The sequence below is a fragment of the Hibiscus syriacus genome, unplaced genomic scaffold (genome assembly GCF_006381635.1).
Source record: "Hibiscus syriacus cultivar Baekdansim isolate YM2019G1 unplaced genomic scaffold, ASM638163v2 tig00110450_pilon, whole genome shotgun sequence".
NCBI classification, from domain to species: Eukaryota; Viridiplantae; Streptophyta; class Magnoliopsida; order Malvales; family Malvaceae; genus Hibiscus; species Hibiscus syriacus.
This window is the reverse complement of record NW_024062743.1, coordinates 5,577,202-5,601,949: the sequence shown is the minus strand read 5'-3', so window position 1 is coordinate 5,601,949 and position 24,748 is coordinate 5,577,202. Positions and strand designations below refer to the sequence as shown.

Here is a 24,748-nt window from a genome sequence, read left to right as displayed (position 1 = left end):
AGTTGCATAGATCGTGTGTGGCCTTGTCTGCAGATTTTATTTTTTCTTAAAACACATAATGTGCGAGTATCTCGTAATACTTATTTTTAACTTTCACATATATAATTATAATTTTGACTATAATAAAAAGATCAAAACTATAATTTAATTGTTCTTTAAATTTTTTTTATTATTCTAGTGGATTATAAGAGGTATTAATCTCGTGGATTATAAGTGATAGTATTTGTTTTGAAAGCTTTCAATTATTTGACAATAAATACTCAAATACATGTAGTTGTTAGTGCTCAAACTTAAGTTCTTTAAGGATTACAATCATTATTTTAACCATTAAAATCACTTGATTTGTACAAAATCTTTTTTATTTGATATTTGAGTGTTCAATTAAAACAATAATATTAATTTGCGTAGTGCAGCATGTGGCATGCAAGCATAAGTATCTCATGAACCCAATGCTTTGTTGGCCCATATAATTCAAACATGAAATTTTTTTTATTAAGTTGTTGGTACTCAAACTCGTAACCTCTAAGAATAACAATGATTCGTTTAACTACTTAGGCAAGTTGGTTCATGTTTAAAACATGAAAATCGTTAAATACTGATAAATGATATTGATTATAAGAAGATAAGATATAATAGGAAGGGAAATCCAATTAAAACATTCCTTAAATTTAATTAAAGCAATAAACAAAATGCATACTTTGCCTTGTTCGTTTGGCAAAAGAGGGGGGAAAAACAAATGGCTTCTGTATGAGAACCATGGGTAATGGAAAATGGAAACCTGAAGGGATCGAGCAAGGAGAATCGCCATGGAAGGACTGCACATAACATGTCTTCATCTTCATTGCGTAAGAAGTCCGATTTGACCCTTGTTTCCAAGGTTCGATGTGGAACCCTTAGGCGGTTGTTGGTCAATCTTCAAGAGGTCATTCTAGGAGCTAAGCTCTCGGTTCTCTTCCCCGCTATTCCATTGGCCGTTGTTGCCCACACCTATGGGTTTGCAAGAGTCGGTTCCTTTCCCCCCTTTTCTTCTTTGATTAGGCAACGATTTGTTATCATATTTCAAACTTATTTTGTTTGAAAATTGTACTGAAATCTTATGAACTTTTTTTGTAAACAGGCCTGGATTTTTGCGTTGAGTTTGATCGGACTTACACCACTGGCTGAACGAGTTAGATTTCCGGTGAGAAAGCCAGATTATTCGTGTTACAGCTCGTATTACTCCTTTTGTCTTTTTCTTTTTAAATTTTAAAATAATCCTATTCAAAATATATTATTAAAAAATTAAAATATTTATGGATCTCTTTTTAAAATTAATTTTATCATTTTTAATTAAATATATCTTTTAAAACTATTTATTTATTAATTATTTTTGTGACAGATTTATTATTTATCAATTATTTCTGTTTCATTATATAATCTACCCTTTTTTTAAGTCTAAATTGAAGTTGACAAATATTCTTTTGCTTTCTGCGACATGCAGGCAAATTGCTTATTACACTGACCCAACAGGTAAAAGCTATTTTCCTCTTATTTACTCAATTACAAATTAATTTAACTCATGAGTAATTAAAAAGAGTATTGTTCTTTTAGAATTATAGATACGAATAATTACGTCTAGAAAATATATTTTGTAAATGAATAAAAAAGATTTTTAACGAATATTATTTTGTAATCACTTCATATTAATAAAAAAATTACAAAATAATTAATAATAATTAAATATATTTTCATTAAAATAATTTTCATTGATTTCTTAATTATATAATCTTTTAGTTTAACTTTTTATCATTTTAAATTTATTATTAATGAAAATATAAAACATATATTTTAAAACTCTCCGAATAAGTTGTTTTTAATTCTATATTTTATAAAAGTTAATTATTTAAAATATTTTAAATAAGTATGATTAAAGTTTAAAAAAATTTAATTATAAAAAATCAATAAATATTTTTATATATCAGATTGGTGTTAAGCATTGTTGAATTTGGCAGAGACAAGCGGATGTGAACTCTCTCCTCCTACTGCTTGTATTATTATGCCATTCAGTGCCATTGTTGTTTCGAATGACTGGTAACTTGATGCAATCACCGTTAGAGTATACTGAAAGACCAATCATATAATGATTATAATAATACATTTTATTTATTAATTTTATTAAATAAAAACATTGTCGTTATTATTTTTAGTTATATATATGTGTTTAATATAAACTGAAAGATAATAAAGTCCATATAATAACATAATTGTTATTATTAAAAGATCCATAATCAAGTATTATTATGATATGGACAATAATAATAAGCTTAAGATTAGCATGCTATTGATTGATGACAACGAATTGTCATTGACATAGATATGTCATAATTGATATATGATTATATTGTTAGAGAACAATGTATTGGATTGATCCACCATGAGCATATGTCTTGAATTATTATGTGATAGTCATAACATTGCTTATGGTGATGACTATATGTATAATCCTCATACTTGAGATCAATGTTATCCCAACATATATTGTTGTATGTTTTGATGCAGTTAAACTACTCCGTAACTGGTTGCTCTATAAAGACTGTTATTGAATATATCTCGATATATGTAGTGGGTGTGTATGATTAAGAGATAATTTGTCATTACTATATAATAGGAAATATATCACATGTCACTTGATTGAGTGAGACTAAAAATGCGTGGTCATACTCGAATAAGTTGATATTAGATATCACAAATTATTCGTTAATTAAATTTTACTATAGATATCAAGAAACAATATATGGACTATACAAGTGTGACTATTCCAAGATTTGTGTCTATTCTAAATATAAAGGACAAAATGATGTAACACATAAAAGAGTTAATCACGAAGATGATATGTCGAATTATATTTTCTTGTAACTTAGGTGCCAATGATATATTGCTAGATGTCACTCATTGTATTTAATATTAGAATTATTCTAATAATTACTGCTAACGTTACAAGAACCTACATGGTCACACCCTAGGATTGAAATGAGCAAAAATGTACAATTTGTTGTACGTTAATAAAATATATTTAGAGTTAATATATGTATATTTGATATACATATGTTTTAATTATCCCGAATAATTAATATGAATTAATTAAATAAATATTTAATTAATTTGATATAATAAAATCCTTAATATGTTAGGATAACTTAGATATAAAAAGAGGTGTAAGGTCTAGCAGCCATTTTTTTCATCATCTTCATCAGTTTTTCTCAAGACAATTTTGGGGAAAAAAATATTATTCTCAATCGGGTGAACTGAGTAGAGGCCGAGACGTGGTTTCGTGGAGCCTTACAATAATAACCAATCGTCACCACCATTAGCCGTTGTTGTTCTTGTTGTTTTTCAAGGAACCCGCTGTAAGTAATAACATCCTTTCCTCCTGTTTTCAGCTTATCGTACTTGGATCGCTGGTGAGATCATTGAATTTTTGCTTCCGTTGACCTATGGGGTGAGCCGACGGTCTCAACAGTCACAACGGACCTGACGCTACAGTTATCGAGGGCCAGCAGCATCGTGATGGTGATTGCATACCTTTCTTACCTGATTTTCCAGCTATTCACACACCGGCAATTGTTCGAAGCTCAAGAGGTAGTTCAGTCTATGTTCTCAGCTTCTAAAAGCCTGTTTATTCTATAATATACATATATCTAAGCTGATAAAAGTCCATTGTATCAGGAATCGGAAGACAACGACAACGGAGAAGAAGAACCACTGATCGGATTTTGGAGTGGATTTTTCTGGCTGCTAGGAATGACTGCTGTCATCTCTTTTCTCTCCGAATACGTCGTACAAATAATCGAGGTAATTAATTCATTTTCATTATAGTACCATATGAACTGTGTACTTACCATATGCAGTATTCAAGCTAACAAGAGCGTTCCAATTTTGTTACGTGTCATTGATCAAAGGGTGTTCAATTTTAAAAAAAAAATGAGCAGATGATGTCTTTTTTTATGCAAAATCAACTAAACTATATGAGAAAATAAATTCCAGGATGCCTCGGATTCATGGGGAATACCTTAAGTTTTATTAGCATTGAAGATACTAATTTCTTTCCATCCATTTGTTTTATTTTTACTATTATTATTATTTTATTTGTTTATAATTATTATTAATAATATTATTATATTATTATTTATTTTTATTATTAATAAATATTATTATTACAAAACCGGAGGCCCGATTATAACCCGGAGCCCAAACCAATATTACATCCAGACTGACCCAAACCCAACAAAAAACCCTAAACCCAGTTAGGGTTTGTATCATCTCATCCAGCCACCCCAAATCATAGCCGTTGGATCTGAGAGATCCAACGGTCCAGAGATACCCAGCAAAAATCTAGGGTATGATACCCTAGAGCAACCACGCGGCGCCGCCTCAGTTATCTCTGCTTCTAGCCACCCCATGTCGACGTTCTAGCTACTGCCGCCCTCGCCAGAAGACCTTAACAACCGTCCACGTCGTAGCTATGGGGTGAGTCACCACATAGTTCGGTGACTCACCGAGAAATTCCTCTGGGACCGGTCCGACGAGACTTCATCGAAGCTATAAAGCCTCGGCTCACCTGCAAACAAGAGGGGACACAGAACAAGAACGACAGAAAAGAACAAAAAAAGACATAGAGAACACAACAACCAAACCGTCAAAAGATCGAAACAAAAATTGAGAGAAGCCTTACCGAGGAAGCTGCGACGCCACCGGAGTTCACATGCCGCCGTAGAAGCAAAATACCGAAAGTATTTTTTGTAGATCTGTGTAAATAGGAGGTTTTTTGTGGGAAAAGGGGGTCAGATTCGGTATTGGATCGTCCCGATCTACGTTTTGAAAGATTTTAGAATTTTCTGACCACCGATGACGGTGGCCGGCGGCGAGGTTGGCGGCGTTACAGGGTGGTCGGCCGAAGACTGGATTCCCTCCGACGAGGGAAGCCTAGAGAGAGGGCAGAGAGTTTCTAATCTCTCTCAGTTAGAGAGAGAAGAGAAGAGAAGAGAGAGAAGAGAAAAGAGAGAAATGAGAAGATGGCCCTTCGGGCCAGCCATAATAGGGTATTTATACCCTCTCTTAAACATCGTCGTTTAAGGGAGGGTCTGTGTGTAATTAATTAAAGGACAAACCTTGTCCGCAACCCAGTAGCTTTGTAATTTTCCATTATAGTCACTGAAATCGCATTATGAACTTTTTAATTTGATCTCTTAATTTTATTTAATTTATAAATTAGTCATTAACATAAAATATATATATTAGGTAAAATAACGGATTTAGCCCTCATAATTTTATTAATTAATATTTTAATCTCGAAAGCATGTTTTAAATTGTTTTAATTTGATATATCAAATCGACATAATTTTAATTTAGTCACTAAATTAATAAATATCAAAAATAGCATAATTAGACACTGAAATTTTAATAAGTTAATTACAAATCAGATATTTATTTTTCCTAATTTAGTCATTAGCTTTAAAATTATTAGTTTTTATTTTTATATAGTTTTAATTTCATTTATTTTAGTTGTTGATTTAATTTTATATGTTTATTTGCAATATATTATTATATATATATATATATATATAATAAATAATATTTATTTATTTTATTTTTTATAAATTATTTTTATGGAAAAAAATAATAATCCTATTTTAATAATATTAAAGAAAATGACTGTCTTAAAGCACCTAGAAGTCCGTTTTCTGATATTTTTTATCCTATAAAATATATATTAATTTTTAAAGAAATATTTCATTAATATTTATTTATTTTTTAATATCAAAGAAAAGAGCTGTCTTAAAGCACCTATAAGTCATTTTCTAATATTTCTAAATAAATAAATATCTTATTTATATAAAAATTAATAGATTTTCTTAAAATTATACTAATTAATTTGAAATAACAGAATTATAGATTAAATATATTTTTGAATAATTAAAATTCTAATAAAAGAGACAATTTATAATTAATGAGTACCAAATTTTGGGCATTATAGGGGTGCTAATCCTTCCCTAAACGTAATCGACCACGAATCCTATTTTACTAAAATTTTTGGTTATACGCAAATCAATTTTATCTTTTAAATTATGTTTTATTCAAAACTATTTTAAAAGATTGTTTTTTAGGTATTTGACCTACCTAACCCCAAAAGGTCAATGGCGACTCTCAAAACATGTATTTTAAATCAAAATCATTTTTATCCACATTATTTTTCCCGCCAAGTAAAATTTCGTGCCCGGGCGAAAACCGGTTACGACAGCTTGGCGACTCCGCTGAGGACACCTGGTCAAGCTTTAAAATCAATTATAAATTGTCTCTATTAATTAGAAATTAAAAATTCATATATTTAATTTTTAATTCCTTTCTTTTCAAAATTTTTATATATACTTATTATTTTCGTAATATTTATATGTATATTATTAATGTTTCATTTTATTTTCAAGTATTTTATTTCATTATTTATTTTTCTGTCAGAGGTTTGAATATTTCTCCTCACACACAACACATGCATTGCATAACATAAGCTTTTTAATCAAGCTTCTCCCTTTTAAGTAAGAGTGAAAGCGACGCCTTCGTGAGAATTTATTCTTCGTGTCAGTCCTAGCAAGTAGCTTTCGGGGTTCATATGCTTTATGTCTTCGTGGGAATTTATTCTCCGTGTCAGGCATAGAGAAGTGTATCCCCTCGAATTGAACTCGATCCACTTTAGTCTGTGATGGACTAGGATTGAGGGTTAGCAGCCCAAGGGGGCACTAACAAGGACAATTCAGGTACCTTTACTCTTAGAACTGAAACTCTACATATAGTAAACCTTAGAATCTCTTCTGATATAAAGCCATGCCGAAATTTTGTCCAAAAATAGGTGTATACAAAGGAGAAATGATTTCTAACTTTTTCCTTTTAATTTATTTATTTATTTTCTTGCTAAATAAATTGCATGAAAATTTAAATTATTTTAAGTATGCTATGTAGAAAGCATGTTTAATTAGAAATATTTGGATAAATGTTATTAAATTAATTTTTACTTCTTTATTATGTGAACTAATTCATTTCTTTTTGTGTGTTATTTTATTTTTGCATAGCATCATACATGATTAAAGGTATTGATCCTCGTGTTAATCGTCTCATTGGAAAACCTCCATCTATGGATAAAAAGTGTTCAAATCAAATAGTTCCAAACTCAGAAGTAAGACAATGGGCTGAGGACTTACAAAGACAAGGGGGAGACATTCTCCAAGATGACTATGTATCCGAGTTAGCCAGTTATGCTCCAGTTTCTCTAAAAAGAAATGATATGAAAGATCTACGAGGCATTTGGGAGAGTTGGGACTCAAACAAAAAGTTACAGTTTTATCAGACTTACGAGGACATCCCATATTTGCTCTATGTAGAAATTGATGATGACTTACTTCGAGCCCTGATTCAATTCTGGAATCTTGGTTATAATTGTTTCACTTTCAATAAGGAGGACTTGGTTCCTACTATTGAAGAGTACAAAACTTGCTATATATAGAAGGGGCGGCCTTGGAAAATGGAATTTATTCAAGGTCAGTTAAAACTCAACCTTTCTGAGTTAAATTAGCAAAGATTGCCGGAGTACAAGAGGAATGGATAGTAGCTCGTATGAAACAAAAGGGCGAAAGCGAAGGCATTACTTGGACCAACATTAAAGAACTTATTCAGAGTCATCCAGATGATAAAGTACGATTCAATCTCTTTGCTCTGGGTATATATGGTATGGTCATCTTCCCAAAAGTATTGGGATATATTGAGGCTGCAGTAGTAGATTTGTTTGAGCAGCTACCAAAAAGGGTCAATCTTGCTTCTGCAATTCTAGCAGAGACTTTCAGATCGTTAAACGCTTGTAGAAGGCTAGGAGGTGGACGATTCTCAGGATGTGCCCAATTATTATATGTCTGGATTCGTTTCTATTTTTGGAGGACAGAAAAGGTTTCATATCGGCGCTTTAGTACGGACTACTCACCATTAAAAGAATTTCTGGAGCAAGAATGACTGAAAGAAATTATGAAATATATGTGGATCAATGACATTCGAAATCTGCAAAGCGATGACATTGTTTGGTGAGCCCCGTGGCAAATCCAAAGGGAATTCTTTTACAAATGTGGTGATTACAACTAGGTGATGCTGCTCGAATTATGGGGAGGAATCGAATATGCACCACTTCTGGTTATAAGGCAGTATGAAGGTCGTCAATTTGTTCCTGTTACTGCTGGATTACATTCGTCTCAGTTCGCATTCCACAGCAAAAATTATAAAAGAAATATCATGGAGGCCTTTACAGCTTGGAAAATAACTTTTTGTATTCAAGCTAAAGCAGTAAAAGAAATGTTAACTCCCGATAATGAGGAATGGAGATCTGTCAGGGAAAATGAAAATATTCCTCTACCAGACCAAAATGAGGATATCTCTATGGAAGATCGCATTAGGGTGGTTCCATCAGAGATTGAAATCATGAAAGCTGAATTTGAAGCAGAAAGAGAAGGTTGGTCGAGAGAATTAGAACAAATGCGACAGGATAAAGCTATGCTGGGCGTTGACGTTGACTTTAATTCCGCACAATGTGCAATGGTGAGGGAAAACAAAGAAAGAGTTGATGGTGAATTCAGAACGTTAAAGAAGAATTACCATGAGCTACACAAATCCCGGAAAGCATCAGGACCGAGCAGATCAACAGTACAGATGACTAAAGAATTAAACATCGAGAAAAGCCGAGTTGAAGATTTGAAAGGAAAGAATAGCCGTCTACTCAAAAGCTTTGAGAAAGGAAAACATAAAATGGAGGATTTTGAGGTTGACAGAAGGGAGCGAATTATAAAGCACAAAGCTGAAAGCCGCGAGATCATGAATGAAATGCGTAAAGAAAGGGATCGAGCCAAAGAATTAGAAAAGATGAACAGTATGCTTGAGGGGTTTGAGGTTGAGAAAAACACCATGTTCAAGGGATTTGAATCTGAAATGAATAATATGATTGCCGAACTTGAAGTCAGGGGCCAAAGGATTGAAGAGTTCGATGTTGAAAAAGAAAAATGGGAGCTGGAAAGGAAGAATTTCAACACCAGACTTGAAGTAAAGCAAGAAGTGGCCAGCACTTGGATGCAACGATGTAGAAACAAGAATGTGCAAATCCAGAAGCTTAATCAAAGGACACAAGAAGCACGAATAAATCTTGAAGAGGATATGGATTAGTCTAGAAACAAAAACTCAGAGTTTAATACTTACATCTTGCAACTTGAAGAATCATTATTCCAAGAGAAGGTTCATCTAGGACCTAGTGATCTTAAAGAGAGTTATGAGTAGAACGCTTCACTACGAAGATGAATCCGAGATCTGGAAAAAAACTCTGCATATTTATCAAGTCAGAATCACCGAACTAGAGTAGACTCTCGAGGGAACTAACGAACAATGGAAAAAATCTACATGAAGAAAGAAATGAAGAAAGAAGCAGTATGGTATTCGAGGCCATGGTACAAATGAGTGAAGTTGCCAGATATATTGGGGAGTTAGCTACTGAAGCAAAGATTATTGAGCATCATGTTGATCCAGTTTCTAAGTTCGGAAAGAAGATGTCATGGCTGATGAAAGAAATAATAGAACTTAGTAGGAAAGCTATGTCGTATCTGTAGTTATGAACTATTATAAAGAAACTTTTGTATGCCGATGGAAGTTGTTCTATGACAGTTAACTTTTTGGGATCAATACCTTTTGTATACATTCATTATTCATTGCATTATTTTCTTTATGTATAATTTTTATTTTACATTAAGATAAACATTCATTAATTAAAATTTGAAAAAATAATATCAAACAAATTAAGAGCTTAGAAGAAAGAATAAAATCTGTGGAAGTAACTGAATCATTCTATGGGTTTGACACCAGCGAGTTGAGCTTGGTCCCAGACTTAATCCTCCCTATCAAGTTCAAAGTTCCTGAATTTGACAGATATGATGGTACTACATGCCCACTGTCTCACATTACCATGTTTTGCTGTAGAATGACAGGTCATGTGAAAGACGAAAAATTATTAATTCATTGTTTTCAAGATAGTTTGACATGACCAGCCTTAAAGTGGTATACTAAACTGACCAAAGCCAATATTAGATCATGGAAGGATCTGGAAAAGGCTTTCCTAGAATAGTACTGCCACGTGACAGATATGGTCCCGGATAGATGGACTCTCCAAAATTTGGAGAAAAAGAACAATGAAACATTCAGACAGTATGCTCAGAGATGGCGTGACACAACAGCCCAAGTCCAGCCACCTTTATCAGAAAAAGAAGCCACAGTGGTGTTCGCCCACATTTTAAAGGCTCCCTATTTAAGTCATTTAATAGGAAATACAACCAGAAATTTTGCAGATCTGGTCATATCTGGAGAACTCATTGAAAATGTCATGAAAAGTGGCAAAATAGAATCAAGTGAGGGATCTAGTTCCAAAAGACCCATGTACCGGAAAAAAGAGAATGAAGTTAACAATGCAAACTCTTACAACAAGGATACCTCAAAAAGTGTTACGATAACCCAGCCAAGGGTTAAGAAAGAGGAAACAAACATTAATCAAGTGAAATCCAGAGGATCTCGTAAGGAAAATAAAATACCTTCTTTTGCACCATTACCAGTACCATATGCTGAGATCTATGATTCGCTGTTAAAGGCAGACGTCATAAGGCCCTATCCTTTGACCCCCATGCAACCACCATTTCCTCCATGGTATGATGTGAAAGCATATTATGTTTATCATGACGGGATTACGGGTCACTCTATTGAAAACTGTTTGGCATTCAAAAGGGTGGTCCAAAATTTGATTAATACTGGAAAGCTGGAATTCAATTCACCAGTTACATCAAATCATCCGCTGCCAAATCATGGAGACAAAAACGTGAACATGATTCAAGAAGAAAGCATAAGGAAAACCAAAACTGATGTTTCTAAAATTAAATCTCCCTCTGGTTGGATATTTCAACAACTTTCACTATCTAGTATGATTCAGCAACAATTCAAACCAAAGCATGATGTAGATGAGAATTATTGCGAATATCATCAAGAAAAAGGACATAGAATTCAATTATGTCCTGAATTCAGGGATTTGGTACAAAAACTGATGAATGACAAAGAGATAGAGTTCTTTGAAGAAGAACCAGGAAAAAGAGAAGAAGACGTTTGTGCATCAGAAGATTCTATGCCTAAACAAAAAACAAGTGATCCTGTGATCATCACTGTGAAATTATCTACAGTGAATCCTACTCCAACAAAGCCGAAGGTGGTTATCACAACTCCATTACCATTTCCATATAAGGATACCCGCAGGGTACCTTGGAATTATACTACCAATGTTTTTAATGGTATGAGGATATGTTTCTCTGGAAAAAAATAAAAGAGAAATTACAGAATGTGGATTTAACATCTGAATCAATAAGTGAAGTCGGGTTCTTTACAAGAAGTGGGAGATATTATTCTCCTGACACATCAAATGCATCAGAACAGACAAAAGCAAAGGGAAAATGTACAGTGATACCTCAAAAGGTATTTGATAATGAATCCTCGCCCACAGTTAATGAGCCCGTAACAGAAAAACAAGCACAAGAATTTTTGAAGTTTCTGAAACACAACGAATATAGTGTGGTTGAACAACTACATAAACAACAAGCGCGAATTTCAATTCTTGATCTGTTGATGAATTCAGAAGTACACAGAAATTCTTTGATAAAAGTTCTTAATCAAACATTTATTCCTGAAGGTATATCTCTCAACAAGCTTAACAGGATTGTGGGATACATAGCCGCTGATAATTACATCACGTTCACTGATGATGAAATACCAGAAGGTGGAATGGGGTCAGTGAAAGCTTTGAATATTACCACACATTGTCATGGTCATGTTTTGCCAGGAGTATTGATTGACAATGGATCCGCTCTTAACTTGATGCCTCTGGTCACACTTCAAAGAATGCCGGTGGATAAATCGCACGTGAAAAGATATCAAAATGTAGTGCGAGCTTTTGATGGCACTCAAAAAGAGGTGCTTGGGAAAATGGAAATACCGTTGCTAATCGGACCAGTCGTGTACAATATTTACTTTGTGGTGATGGATATCCACCCTACATATAATTGTTTATTGGGAAGGCCGTGGATTCATTCTGCAGGAGCTGTTCCTTCTTCATTACATCAGAAACTGAAATTCATTGTTGATGGACAACTAATATGCATAGGAGCTGAGGAAGAAATCATTGCGGCTGTAACAAGTGATGTTTCGTATATTGAAACAAATATGATGCTCTCGAACGCTCTTTCCGAGCTTTTTGAATTTGTCAATGCAACCTTTATTGCTGATGGAAGAAAAATTCCACATCCCAGATTGTCTGATTACACCAAGATGAATGTACGACAGACTTTAGGCATTGGAGCTAAAACTGGGAAAGGTTTGGGAAAAAATCTTCAGGGGAGTTCAGTTCATGTAAGTATAAAGATGAAGAAAGATCATTTTCGGCTTGGATTTAAGCCTAATTTTCAGCAAAGGAACAAAGAGATGAAAAGAAGAGGTGAAAATAGGAGAGAGAAATTGAAATGAGAAGAAATTCTTTGGGAGCGCATGTGTTTCCCTCCTTTGAAGTCCACATTTAAATCCAGAGGAATGGTTAATGTAGAACAATAGCTTGTTGATGCTCTCAAAGAAGAAAATTCAACAACAAATCAAAGCATGGTTGAAGAAGCTATGGGAGGATTATCTATCAACATAATCATGAATGACAACAAGACTAGCAAATACTTGGCTGGGATTCACCCTTGTCTTCCTGGAGAAATACTCAACAATTGGACTGCTGAAGATCTCCCTGTAGTTTTTAGTATTAACACAGAGTAATACTCAGAATTAATCTTTTATGCTTTAGCCCAGGAATATGAAAACTTTTTTGTTATCTTGTAAGGGAAATTATGTTAAGTTTACTTAATATCAAATATAAGAAGTTTTTCTTAAAATTCTCAAATAGAAATCATTCTTTACATTTTTACATTCATTATTTTTCATTTATTTCATAAATTTACTATATCCTTTCGGAAATATGTCCAACTTAAATTTTCAGGTGTCACAATGTTAATAGCATGCTTATTCCTAAATTTAATCACGAGATAAATTTAGAGCGGCCCATGTGTCTGGAGGAAATCAATGAGTGCGAGGATGAAATAGAATGTGATGTTCATATTGAATTGTTAAGACTGGTAGAAAAAGAAGACAAACAAATTTTACCTCACAAAGAAGAAGTTGAGAATGTAAATCTGGGAACTGATGAAGAAATGAAAGAAGTGAAAATTGGTACTACTTTGTCAACCCAGATAAAATGAAAATTGATAGATCTCCTCCAAGAGTTCAAAGATATCTTCGCCTGGTCTTATCAAGATATGCCTGGTTTGAATACAGATATAGTGGTCCATAAACTTCCAATCAGTCCAGTGTATAAACATGTTCAACAAAAGCTCAGACGAATGAGGCCAGAAATGTTATTGCAAATTAAAGAAGAAGTGATGAAGCAAATCAATGCAGGTTTCCTATAGGCTGCCAAATATCCAGAATGGGTAACTAACATTATACCGGTACCAAAGAAGAACGGGAAAGTCTAAATGTGCATGGATTACAGAGATCTCAACAAAGCTAGTCCAAAAGATAGCTTTCCATTACCTCACATAGACACATTGGTAGACAATACTGCAGTGCATGCATGGTTTTCATTCATGGATGGCTTTTCAGGTTATAATCAGATAAAAATGAAACCTGAAGACATGGAAAAAACAACATTTATAACCACGTGGGGCACTTTCTGTTACAAAGTAATGCCATTTGGATTGAAAAATGCAGGGGCAACGTATCAGAGAGCAATTATTACTCTGTTTCATGAAATGATGCACAAAGAGATTGAAGCATATGTGGATGACATGATTGCCAAATTCCGAATCGAAAAAGAATATATTCAAAATTTGAGAAAGCTTTTCCAAAGATTGTGAAAGTATCAATTAAAGCTTAACCCCGCTAAATGCACTTTTGGGGTAACATCAGGAAAGCTTTTGGGATTTGTAGTCAGCCAAAAAGGAATCAAGATTGATCCAGATAAAGTAAAAGCAATTCAAGATCTTCCACCACCAAATACAAAGAAAGAAGTTCGAGGCTTTTTGGGAAGATTAAATTATATATCTCGGTTCATTTCTCAATTAACTGACAAATGTGATCCAGTGTTCAAATTACTCCGAAAGAACAATCCTAAAGTTTGGAATGATGAATGTCAAGAAACTTTGGATATTATTAAGAAATATTTATCCAATGCCCCCATTTTAGTATTACCAGTGCCTGATAGACCATTAATTCTCTACATGACAGTATTTGAAAATTCGATGGGATGTGTACTGGGACAGCATGATGAATCTGGAAGAAACGAGAAAGCCATTTATTATTTGAGTAAGAAATTTACTGATTTTCAAATTCGATACCCACCAATACAAAAATTATGTTGTGCCTTGGTGTGGGCTACTCGAAGGCTCAGACAATACATGTTATATCATACCACTTGGCTGATATCTAGACTTTATCCTTTAAAATTCTTAATGGAATCACCAGCTTTGACAGGCAAAATGGCTAGATGGTGGATGTTATTATCCGAATTTGATATTGTATATGTCAACCAAAAAGCGATAAAAGGAAGTGTCATAGCTGACTTTCTGGCCAGTCGTGTATCGGATGATTATCAGTCTCTGAGTTTTAATTTTCCAGATGAAGATTTGTTGTGCATATCCATGAATGAAGAAGTCAGAACAAATGATGAACCATAGAAGCTTTATTTTGATGGAGCATCCAACGCCTTGGGAAGAGGAATTGGAGCAGTGCTAATCTCTCCAGAAAATATTTATTATCCTTTCACAAGCAGACTGGAGTTCTTTTGTACCAATAACATGGCAAAATATGAAGCTTGTGTCATGGGATTGAAGGCAGCCATAGAAAGAAATATTAAATGTCTCAAGATATATGGAGATTCATCGTTAGTGGTGTATCAATTACGAGGAGAATGGGAAACAAAAGGTCCCAAATTGCTGGAATACCGAAATTTTACCCTCGAATTAGTGAAAGAATTTGAGAAAGTCACCTTCAATTATCTCCCTAGAGAGGAAAATCAAATGGAAAATGCTTTGGCTACATTAACTGCTATGTTTCAGGCAACTAAAAAAGTTGATATGATGCCAATCAAAATGCAAGTCTATGAAATTCCTGCACATTGCTATAGTGTGGAAGAAGAGGCATGTAGCAAGCCATGGTATCATGATATCTTGCAATATATCAAGTATCAAAGCTATCCATAAAATGCATATGAAATTGATAAAAGAACCTTGAGAAGAATGACTGTTGGATACTTTCTTGATGGTGAGACTTTATACAGAAGAAGAAATGATCAAATGCTATTGAGATGTTTAAATACTAGCGAAGCCAGAAACATCATTGAGGAAGTCCATAGTGGGATATGTGGAACACATGCAAATGGCCTTTCCATGGCTAGAAAAATAATGAGATTTGGATATTATTGGGCTACCATGCACACAGATTACATTGATTTTACAAGAAGATGTCATAAATGCCAGGTATATGTAGATAAGATTCATGTACCTCAATCACCTTTACATGTAATGACTGTACCTTGGCCATTTTCTATGTGGAGAATAGATGTCATTGGGGCAATCACACCAAAAGCATCAAATGGACATAGCTTTATCCTAGTGGCAATTGACTATTTTACCAAGTGGGTTGAAGCTGCTTCATATGCTAATATTAAAAGGTCTACAGTCTGCAAATTTATAAAGAAATAAATAATTTGCCGGTATGGGCTACCAAAGAGAATCATTACAGATAATGCTCTGAACTTGAACAACAAAATGATGACTGAACTTTGTACACAGTTTAAGATCAAGCATGCAAATTCAGTGGTGTATCGTCCAAAGATGAATGGAGCAGTTGAAGCAGCGAATAAAAACATCAAGAGAATCATTACAAAGACTACTGAAACCTACAAAGATTGGCACGAAAAGTTACCTTTTGCTTTATATGCATATCGAACTACTGTGCGAACATCTACTGGGGCAACACTTTTTCTTTAGTCTATGGGATGGAAGTAGTCTTACCAATTGAAGTTGAGATTCCATCACTTCGAATCTTGAGAGAGGTGAAATTGGATGAGTCTGAATGAATCCAAGCTCGATTTGATCAATTGAACCTTATTGAGGAGAAGAGATTGAAAGCTATTTTCCATGGACAGATGTATCAAAAACGGATGATGAAGTCTCATGACAAGAAAGTACATCCAAGAGAATTCCAAGAGGGTGATCTAGTGCTGAAAAAGATCTTGCCTATACATAAAGATTTATGTGGGAAATGGATGCCAAATTGGGAAGGACCATACGTTGTAAAAAAGGCCTTTTCCGGAGGAGCGTTGATCTTGGCAGAAATGGATGGAAAAGTTCTGAGAAACCCAATAAACTCAAATTTTGTCAAGAAATATTATGCTTGAAGAAGAAAAAAAATGAAAATGATGAAAAAGAAAAAAAATAATGAAATAGAAAAGGAGGGTCAGGATGAAAAACTGTAAAGGGTGTCTTGCAACCAAATGAAGGATTTGAGTTGAAAACCTAAAAAGGCTGCTCAAATGCAAGTTGATATTAGGCATCTGACAATTAAACCCTCTTAAAATTTTGATAGTTTGGGAGGAACTTCACATCTACAAGCATTCTGACAACGTTTGAGATCTTCCAGACAAAAGCTTACTTCAGTGCTCTAAATTATATCAAGTTGATTAATTTAGAAATACTTGTGCTAATAATTTGTTGAGTCATTTGAATTTTTATCATTCCTATGATTGTCATGACTTTAAATATATTTCTATATATTTATCATTTATTCCAAGTTTATCTTTTTGAAATTTAATTTATTTTTGAAATTCAATTTGTTTCATATAAACATCCTGTAAATAGATTAATATAATTTTAAAAACAAACAAAATATTTCTGGCTATTACTTCATGTTAATACTTTTAAGTACAAGGAATCTAAAGTAAGTATTATCGACATTTTCAATCACTGTTGAAAAGCAAACAAGTTATGTCCATCATAGAGTCATTTGGAAGTGGAACAAGAGGAAATATGTTCTCAATTGGCAGATTATGAATATAGCCCCTTTTCCATGCAGCAGCACAAAAATACTTCGCATCTACAAATTCTGGCTCTATATTTGTATAAGTACCGTGACATTTCAGCCCAAATACAACTGGAGCAAATACCACGTTATCATAGTAGAAATAAGGAGGCCCAATAGCATCTTCTGGAAGTGTTCTTTGAGTTATCTGATCTGGTTCGATAGGAATTCCAAAACCAATCATTGGATTAGGAAGATGAACTGCATGATCGTCTTAATTAAGAAGCTTCTTTTCAAGCTACTTCTGCTTCTTCTTTTTCTAAGAAAATCATAGCCCAAGTTTCGCCTTTTCTTGTAATTGAGATCATTGCATAATGGCTTCCTATCTTTTACCGGAAGAAGTGTGTTAGCAGCCTTAGCCATTTGAACAACACATATAAAATCTGTCAACTCTACAATTGATGAATCAGGACCACATCTCTACGACTATTGAAGACTCAGCATCTGAGTATCCCATTTTCGTCAAGTATAACAGTTTACTCTCCTCATCAGAATCAGAATTCAGGATTTCCTTGGTATCAGAAGAATTATCAATATCTGTGAAACCATCCTGAAAAATCACTTCATAATTAGATGAGTAGTTATCAGAATCAACATGTTACATGAGTGCAAACTTTTTAAGAGCATGTGCCATTGAGTTTGTTCTCAAGGGGTTTTGTGACATTATACAAAAATTATACATATCTACATCTACACTCTTCAAAGATGATAGATTCTCCATTCGAAAAGGAAAGATTTATTGGAATTCTACACAATTGAAGAAAGACTAAGTTCACCTCTTTGAAATTAAATAAAGATTAAATTAACATTCATGCATCATATTTAGACATTTGCAAAATAGGTACATTTTCATTCTTTTTATCCATGTTAAATATTTGATAGGAAATTCAAAGATTTTAGCAAAGATTCGAATCCATCACTCGATGGATCATCATTTCCAGAAAAAGTTCATAATGAGAAGAGCTTGTTCAACCATTTGTTTGACTCTATCACAGAAGGAGATAGATCAGCATCAATTTTTCCAGAGAAAGTTCATAATAAGAAGAACTTATCTGAAGAGGAAGAAGAAGTTCATAATGAGAAGAGCTTGTTCAATCTTTTGTATGACTCTATCACAGAAAGAGATAGATCAGCATCAACTTTTCCAGAGAGAGTTCATAATGAGAAGAACTCATCTGAAAAAGAAGAAGAAGTTCATAATGAGAAGAACTTGTTCAACCTTTCGCTCGAATTCATCACTCGATGGATCATCATTTCCAGAAAAAGTTCATAATGAGAAGAACTTATCTGAAGAGGAAGAAGAAGTTCATAATGAGAAGAACTTGTTCAGCCTTTTGCATGACTCTATCACAGAAAGAGATAGATCAGCATCAAGTTTTCCAGAAGTGTTCATAATAAAAAGAACTCATCTGAAGAAGGAGAAGAACTTATTCAACTTTTTGCTAGATTGCATCACAGAAGGATATAAATTGTCATCCCAGTGGAAAAGTTCATAATGAGAAGGACTAATCCCAAAGAAGAACTTGTTCAACATTGCCATCATAATCAAGGGAAGTCAAATGGATAAAAAAAATTTATTATCTTTTCGTCTTTGCCCTATTCTTGTTAACACAAGAATGAGCAAAGAGGGGCAGCTAAAGATACTAATTTCTTTCCATCCATTTGTTTTATATTTACTATTATTATTATTTTATTTGTTTATTATTATTATTATTAATATTATTATTTATTTTTATTATTAATAAATATTATTATTACAAAACCAGAGGCCCGATTATAACCCGGAGCCCAAACTAATATTACATCCAGAATGGCCCAAACAGACTGGCCCGAACCCAATAAGAAACCCTAAACCTAGTTAGGGTTTATATCATCTCATCCAATCGCCCCAAATCATAGCCGTTGGATCTGAGAGATCCAACAGTCCAGAGATACCCAGCAAACCCTAGGGTATGATACCCTAGAGCAACCACACAGCGCCGCTTCAGTTATCTCTGCTTCCAGCCGCCCCACGTCAACGTTCTAGGTACTGCCGCCCTTGCCAGAAGACCTTAACAACCGTCCACGTCGTATCTAGGGGGTATGTCACCACATAGTTCGGTGACTCACTGAGAAATTCCTCTGGGACCGGTCCGACGAGAGCTTCATCGAAGCTATAAAGCCTCGGCTCACCTGCAAACAAGAGGGGATACAGAGAAAGAACAACAGAAAAGAACAGAAAAAGGCACAGAGAACACAACTACCAAACCGTCAAAAGATCGAAACAAAAATTGAGAGAAGCCTTACTGAGGAAGCTGCGATGCCACTGGAGTTCACACGTCGCCGTAGAAGCAAAATACCGAAGGTATTTTTTGTAGATCTGTGTAAATATGAGGTGTTTTGTGGGAAAAGGGGGTCAAATTCGGTATTGGATCGTCTCGATCTACGTTTTGAGAGATTTTAGAATTTTTCGACCACCGATGACGGTGGCCGGCGGTGAGGTTGGCGGTGTTATAGGGTGGTCGGCCGACGACCGGATTCCCCCCGATGAGGGAATCCTAGAGAGAGGGCAGAGAGTTTCTAATCTCTCTCAATTAGAGAGAGAAGAGAAAAGAGAGAAATGAGAAGATGGCCCTTCGGGCCAGCCATAATAGGGTATTTATACCCTCTCTTAAACAACGTCGTTTAAGGGAGGGTCTGTGTGTAATTAATTAAAGGACAAACCCTGTCCACAACCTAATAGCTTTGTAATTTTCTATTATAGTCACTGAAATTAAATTATGAACTTTTTAATTTGATCTCTTAATTTTATTTAATTTATAAATTAGTCATTAACATAAAATATATATATTAGGTAAAATAACAGATTTAGCCCTCATAATTTTATTAATTAATATTTTAATCTCGAAAACATGTTTTAAATTGTTTTAATTTGATATATCAATTCGACATAATTTTAATTTAGTCACTAAATTAATAAATATGAAAAATAGCATAATTAGACACTGAAATTTTAATAAGTTAATTAAAAATCAGATATTTATTTTTCCTAATTTAGTCATTAGCTTTAAAATTATTAGTTTTTATTTTTATATAGTTTTAATTTCATTTATTTTAGTTGTTGATTTAATTTTATATGTTTATTTGCAATATATTATTATTATTATTATTATAAATATATATATAATAATAAATAATATTTATTTATTTTATTTTTTATAAATTATTTTTATGGAAAAAATAATAATCCTATTTTAATAATATTAAAGAAAAGGATTGTCTTAAAGCACCTAGAAATCCGTTTTCTGATATTTTTTATCCTATAAAATATATATTAATTTTTAAAGAAATATTTCATTAATATTTATTTATTTTTTAATATCAAAGAAAAGAGCTGTCTTAAAGCACCTAGAAGTCATTTTCTGATATTTCTAAATAAATAAATATCTTATTTATATAAAAATTAATAGATTTTCTTAAAATTATACTAATAAATTTGAAATAACAGAATTATAGATTAAATATATTTTTGAATAATTAAAATTCTAATAAAAGAGATAATTTGTAATTAATGAGTACCAAATTTTTGGCGTTATAGAGGTGCTAATCCTTCCCTAAACATAATCGACCACGAATCATGTTTTACTAAAATTTTTAGTTATACGCATATCAATTTTATCTTTTAAATTATGTTTTATTCAAAACTATTTTAAAAGATTATTTTTTTAGGTATTTGACCTACTTAACCCCAAAAGATCAATAAAGACTCTCAAAACATGTATTTTAAATCAAAATCATTTTTATCCACATTATTTTTTCTGCCAAGTAAAATTTTATAACCGGACGAAAACCGGTTACGACAAGCATTATTCTACTTCCTAGGGTTGGAAATGCAGCAGAACATGCAGGAGCAATCATTATCGCTTTTAAAAACAAGCTGGTCAGTATTAATGATAACGATACCCTTTTTCTTTCTTTCCTAATTTTTATCAATAAAAAGATTTTTTGACTAAAAAAGTTATGGAATTGAAATAACTGCAGGATATTTCTTTAGGTGTTGCGTTAGGATCTGCAACTCAGATTTTCATGTTTGTGGTATATCCCAAACTTACAAAGCTTTATCTTTTAGAATCTAGAATTTGTGATTTTCCTTTTTGAAAAATTAACATTTAATTTTTGATTCAGGTCCCACTTTGTGTTGTGGCATGGATTATGGGTATTCAAATGGATCTCAACTTCAATCTCCGCGAAACTGGTTCCCTCTCTCTATCTATAATTGTCGTTGCCTTCACTTTACAAGTAATTTTATTTTCTTTCTGTACCAATTGCATTTTACATAGTCATTAAACATTCTATATTATGAATATATTGGTCAAATTTTCCTCCTATTATTTACTCCCCATTACATTAATTTGACATACCTTGGTCCTTTCCTTTCGTAATGTAGTTAGCTAGTCCAAATAGTGCACTCTGTTAACTATTTCGTTTAACAATAAATTTCACTTGTCAACTTATCAAGTGTACTCGGTATTAAAAGAGAATATTGTTCTCTTTAGAAGTTTTGGATTCGAGCAGTTGTGTCTGTAAGGGTGTTGTCATCAATTAAATAAAAAAATTCTGAATAAATATTATCTTGTAATTACTTCAAACTATAAGAAGCAACAACAAATTTCACTCATTGTTAAATGTTGAACTAAAATCTTGCATTATTATGCATGGTAGGACGGCACTTCTCACTACATGAAGGGGCTGGTGCTTCTGCTGCTCTACATTGTTATTGGAGCTTGCTTTTTTCTATCCAAAACACCACTAAGGATTCGTTTAATCCCCATCGTTTCGAACTATTTACACATGAAAAATTCATTTATATTTTCCCATTTTTCATCTCAGACCCTGTGAGGAACGGAAACTTAGAAGCTAAAGCAGACATTGACGCAATCTTCAGCGCTTGACAAGAAAGTGTTTACTTTAAAACAATTATTATGAATTGTGTAAAGGCTAACAAGAGTTTAAATTACTAATGAATGCAGCGTTTAACATGTTGGGGACGAAGATTTCATATAATCGTTCTTCTTCTTCTTTTTATGTCGTGGCCAATTGGAGAGCTGACAAATGAAGCATACCCTTGAAAGCTTGGTGAAGATAGGCTATATGAGTACACAGTATAGATACTATTTTGTCTCTGTATATATCTCTCTCAGCGCGAGTGTTTTTAGTTTGAGGTTTGCTGCTAAATTATTCCCTCGAAGTAGTACCCAATGAGCTATTGTAATTCAAGTTTATAAAGAAATAAATGAAATCCTTGTTTTTTATTTATTTATTTTGGAAGACAGGCCTCAAAAGAATAGTTGATAACGAAAGACACATAGTCATTTAGATTTTAAATGTTTGTTGTTATTATCTATTGCTATCTTTTTTATTGTTATGATTTAATTTTTAAATTTATTTATTTTATCTTTCTTTGTTGATAATGGAATTTAATTGTGATTCTCATTCTATCATGTTTAATAAACATAGTTTCAATTCATTTTTTATGTTGTTAATTTATGATAATCAGATCCTAAAATGATCTCACAAACAAAATACTTTTTTTTCTTCTTCTCTTATTTCACAAATGGCATTTTTTTACTACGCAAAAACTCAACATCTACAATCACCATTATTCTATTCAACTCCCTTGCCCAATTACCAATAAAACTAATTGGCAACCAAAATTTCACCATTTGAAAAATTCAAATTGAAATGTTGATGCATAGCCACAACCCATTTGACTATCTTGATGGCACAACAACTACACTACCTACAACATTCACCATTGAAAATCAAATCGCTCCATACCCAACCTACCAAATCTGATTTTGTCAAGATAAACTAATTTAAAATATCATTTTAACTTCCGTTGAACCTACTTTTATATCTATCGTAGCAATCGCACCTAATGCTCATAAAGCATGATAATCACTACATACAACTCTTGTCAATAAATCTCAAGCACGGATTCTTAGTCTTCAAGATAAACTTGCACATGTCACCAAAGAAGCTCGACCTATTGATGATTACATTTGTTAAATTCACTCTATTACAGATAAACTTGCCACTACAAGTGAACCAATCTTCTACACCCTTCTTATTGTACGGATCCAACAAGTTCTTTGTCTAAAGCATAATCAACAACTCTATCACCATCAATTCTCGTGAAACACCTGTAACTTATGAAGAGCTTCATGAAAAACTTCTTAATCATGAAATCTTTCTATATAATGAATATAACAAGAACATGTTACCACCCGTCAGCTAATGTTGCTCAAAATTCATACTTCTCATCATCACGTTATGATAGTAATTGTTGACATAATTCTAATAACAACTACAATGGGTGCACCTAACCTTGGCGTCCACTGCGTATGTAACCCCCTTTATCCAACTTAGAAGAAATAGGTCGATCTAGAGAGTCCACTTTATAACTTGTCCCTCAACAAAATCATGTTAAACTCGAAACTGAAAAATTAACTTTAATATTACAGAAACGTTTCTCAAGTTTAAACTTCATAATTTTATTAAAAACAATTTGTCACGATGGAAGGGGAGCTAGGGTTTGAAGGTCTTAATTTGGGGAAATCTCGAAGAAGAAAATTGGGGAGATAATAGCAGAAATTGGGAGAGGAGAGAAAGGAATTAGGGATCGAAGGGGGATTAGCAATTGAAATGTTATCTGAAGGGAGAGGGGTTAAATTCATAACGAGAGATGGGTTTCACAGTATTGGGTATGAGGCAATGGGGTAATTGAGCTCTAGTTTACTTAGACCCAATTAAGAAATCAGGAGGCTTATAAGTTGTGGGTTGGGTCTGTACGAATCCAAACAGAGGGGTAGAAGGATGGAAGGGTGAGTCAGCATTTGAGGTAGTTAAATTTTTAGATTTGCTGTACTGAAAGCTGGTGGTACTTGTTTATATATAATTGTACCAAAATCCTTTAGGGATCATCTTATGAATGAAATGCACGTTTTCTGTACCCCATTCTCTCTATTTTCTTAAATCCCTAAAAATTCTTCTATAATTCTATCCTAAATCATAAAAAATTGGTAATCAGAGCTGAGTTCTGTGATCCAAAACGTTGGGAAAGACAAGAAAGATGCAAAAGACTGGAACCATTGAGGTACCAAAAAAAGTAGTAGAAGTGAAGGAAGAGACCTTACCATCTTGGTGGGTTGAGCAAAAAGCAGAGCTGGAGGGAAGGATACAAACCTTGGAGGAAGGAATGACTGAGAACAGCGGTTATTTGCAAAGAATCCTACAGCTGGTCAATCAGGCAGCTGAGGAAAAAGACTCACCTCTGTCAGTAAGGAGTCAACCACCAGCAGCTGAAAAGCAAAACAAAGGTGAAGGTAAGCAACCATGCTTAGTTACGGTTCTTAGTGAGAATGAGAAGTATACTTTTCAACCTAATGAACCGGGGATATTAGCTGCTAAACCTATGGGGTTTACTGGTCCTCTACCTTTTAATCAAAAATTTCAA

General features: G+C 33.4%; 1 pseudogene; it reads left to right on the top strand.

The window, feature by feature from the left end:
* Positions 1-736: 736 nt before the first annotated feature.
* Positions 737-22,184, top strand: LOC120126178 (annotated as a pseudogene).
* The last annotated feature ends 2,564 nt before the right edge of the window (positions 22,185-24,748 follow it).